Source organism: Hippocampus comes, unplaced genomic scaffold, assembly GCF_001891065.2.
Source record: "Hippocampus comes isolate QL1 unplaced genomic scaffold, H_comes_QL1_v1.1 scaffold156, whole genome shotgun sequence".
NCBI classification, from domain to species: Eukaryota; Metazoa; Chordata; class Actinopteri; order Syngnathiformes; family Syngnathidae; genus Hippocampus; species Hippocampus comes.
This window is the reverse complement of record NW_017805744.1, coordinates 976,040-979,424: the sequence shown is the minus strand read 5'-3', so window position 1 is coordinate 979,424 and position 3,385 is coordinate 976,040. Positions and strand designations below refer to the sequence as shown.

General features: G+C 37.9%; 1 protein-coding gene across 1 annotated transcript in view; it reads right to left on the bottom strand.

Moving 5' to 3' along the window:
• p2rx3a (purinergic receptor P2X, ligand-gated ion channel, 3a) overlaps nucleotides 1-1,547 on the bottom strand; it is an 18,885-nt gene extending 17,338 nt beyond the window's left edge. Inside the window, exon 1 of the mRNA XM_019884260.1 lies at nucleotides 1,537-1,547. The gene's annotated coding sequence lies outside the window, so the exon portion shown is untranslated. The remainder of the gene's footprint in view (nucleotides 1-1,536) is intronic.
• Between the last annotated feature and the right edge of the window lie 1,838 nt (nucleotides 1,548-3,385).

Genomic DNA, 3,385 nt, shown 5'->3' with positions numbered 1-3,385 from the left:
CCACGCACACACCAGCACACACACACACACACACACACACACACACACACACACGCACACACACATATACACACACACACACACAAAGTACAATTGAGCACCTCCAAAAATGAGTTACAAATGCCCTTGAGTTGCAATCCACAGAATGAAATAAAAAAATCAATTCCTGTTTGTCCATCTTAGTATTGAGAAGAGTTTCCTGGAACATAAAACCTCTTTAAATGGATCATTATGACAAAACCAAACACTTCAATTATCATCATTAAACATCACTTGTAACACATCAAGTAGAGTTCAGCGATGCACAAGTACAAATAAAATAAATTGGAATCCAAGTGCGCAGGCCCTCGGAAGCCCTCGTTCTAAATGCATTGTACTGCATTACAAAGTGTAGCATAATTGTCAATAACAGCGACATTCGACACGGCCACTTCTCATTCCACTCATGAGCACCAGCAGAATTTTTAATGCTTGAGATAATGTGACGCAAGTCGGTGTACATAGCGTATGTGTATGTGTGTGTTCAGTTGGACTGTGTCATTTCTTAAATGGATCCATTATGTTTGCGGTCAGTTCATTGTAATGCGATCCGTGACCAAACACGTTCGTGCTAATAGGAAGGGTGGCCGAGAGACCCAAAGTAGACCATTAGACTTCCTCTTAGTGACCCAGTGAAACTTATTACATTGATGCACACATTTGTTTTTAGCCCATATGCAAATGACATGTGTTTTCGTTGGTAATGAGGCAAGCCCTTGTCCTCGTGCAACTTCAGTCCACATCGATCAGAGCACGTGATGGAAAGAAACTGCTGTCTGACAATCTGGAGAATTACGGTCATCATTGCAAAACAAATTGAAAATTTGAAACAACATCATTTGAAATACAAGACTAACTTGCAATATCACAAGAAAGGATATCTTTGTTTCAAGAATGATGTCATTGTATGAGACTGTAGTTGTAATACTACAAGAATAAAATCATATGTTTTGATTTAAAAAACAACAACTTTGGGTTAAGAGGGGGAAAAAAAGTTGTGATAGTATGAGAAAAATGTGGTCAGCGACCCAAAAAAAACAATAAAAGAAAATACACTTTCGGGGGTTGAAAAAGAATTTTTTTTCCAAGTTGCTGAAAAAAAACGACTTTTAGGTCCGGAGGTGCTGGAAAACCTTCCACACACACATGAGGATCCCCTTGTGACCCAAAAATGGGGAAAAAATGGGGGGTTTGGGGGAGCTCTTTCAGAGAAGTAGAATTTTATTCAGTTACATAGTTTTTGGATTTATCTTACATAATTGCTGAAAATAGCCCCTCTCCCCTCCAAATATAGACTCACGTAATTGATGAAAATCCACCACCGACAAAGTGCATTTTTTTTTATCTTTTTTAAAATAGAAATTTTAGGGCCACAACAGGAATCCTGATGTGTGTATGGCAGGTTTCCTGGCTTTTCTGCGTAAACCTTCCACACACACATCAGGATTCCTGGTATTCATTAAAATGAATGGACCAGACAACACCGAACAACACCACCTACAAGGTGAGAATTCTCACTTTTAAGTCAGAATTCTTAGATAAAAGTGAGAATCTTGCCAATTTTGGTTTTTTTTCTTTCATTGGCCCTAATTCTCTTCCGTATTTTCCTTACTTTTTTTAATCACAAAAAATTAGTTGATAAACAAATTAATCAACTCAAAATGTGTAGTGGTTCATCTCAGACTTGTTTTTTTTTCCACATCATGTTTTTTGTGCTGAAACTCTTCCTGGCTTTTTAGCATTAAACATATCAAATAGAGGAACTCGAGCTCTGGCATTCACGCTAATTGAATGTTAATTGGGGAGGACGCTTTATTTAGATGCTTGTTCAATCCATTTACGTCATTATTTATCGGCTTGTGCAAGCTAAAGTGAAGAGTCCACGCTGCTACGTAGTTGTTGGGTACGTGCGTGACTTTTCTCATCTTGAAATCACACGACTGACGTATGACCTCTTTAAATGCAACCAGTGGGGAACAAGCTTACTTGTCACAAAATATTTTACGCTCATTAAACTTCTCTTTGAATTGAAGTCGTTCGGCCGTGTCAAACCTGTCACGAACCCTTCTGACGCTCCCTCAACTCTTTTACGATGGGGTTTAGCGAGGAGGTTTCTTTATTTCAGGCGAGGCAGACGTATTTAGGAGGATCTTTCGGCTTGCCCCTCACTCCAAACAATCTATGAAGTAAAAATCCGCCGCTTTGACGCTGCCCGCAGGAGAACTGAGCGCAGTGAAGGAGATGTCTGTGTGTGTGTGTGTGTGTGCGTGTGTGTGTGTGTGTGTGTGTGTGTGTGTGGGTGTGTGTGTGTGTGTGTGTGTGTGTGTGTGTGTGTGTGTGTGTGTGTGTGCGCGTGTGTCTGCAGCTTTGTTCTTGAAAAAAAACAAACAAACAAAAAAGCTCTGTCAGTGTCTCTAACTGCACCACTACTAAAAAAAAAAAGAACACCAGATAACATTGTGTCATACAAAACGGAGGTATTATGTTGTATTTGGCAAGGTATTTGCAAATGTGGATTATTTTAATTTCTGTAGTCCTCCGTGAAAAGAGACAAACCATTGTGTTGAATCCTCCAAATAAATAAAAACATTGCTTTAACTTTGGAAAACACATATTATTTAATTTAATATTTTGGAATATTTTCTGACATTGTTCCGGACCAAACAGGTATCTAAATCATAATTCATTTTTGATTCAATTTGCATTAATTTTCTGTTTTTGAGTAAAGGGATATACTGTACATGAAAATATTTTTTCAAATCGGATTCATTGATGAATCAACAAATTAATTTAATTGATAAATCAAAAATTATTTAAAAAATCGTTTTTACTTCATCTCATAAAAGATTTTTGAAATACAGTGATCCCTCGCTATTTCGCGGTTCGTTTATTGCGGCTTCAGTGCATCGCGGATTTTTTCAAACATATTCATAATTTTTTTTTTCATATACATGTAGTACAGTACTGTATATGTTGCTCTATGTGACTCACTGTTTTGCTGACTTTCGCAGCTTCTCGCGGACCGTTTGCATACCTGTCAACTTTTCAGAGCGCCAACCTGTATAAACTACCAAAAAAATCCTTATGAAGAGCAAAAAATCCTTATAACATACCAAAGCATTTTATATGTCAAAATAACAGCAGAAAAAAACCCACGAACTTGCTTGTACACTACCGAAGTATGCAATGAATACTCTGCTGTTTTCAACTAGGAACCACGTGATTTACTGGAAAGTTACTGGAAATCAAAGCATTCGAGTAGACTAGCACCATTCTGGGCAAAAGCAAACGGAACTACCTGTTAGGGGGGAAAAAAAAAAAAAAGGCAATTTTCAGAATCCCGATG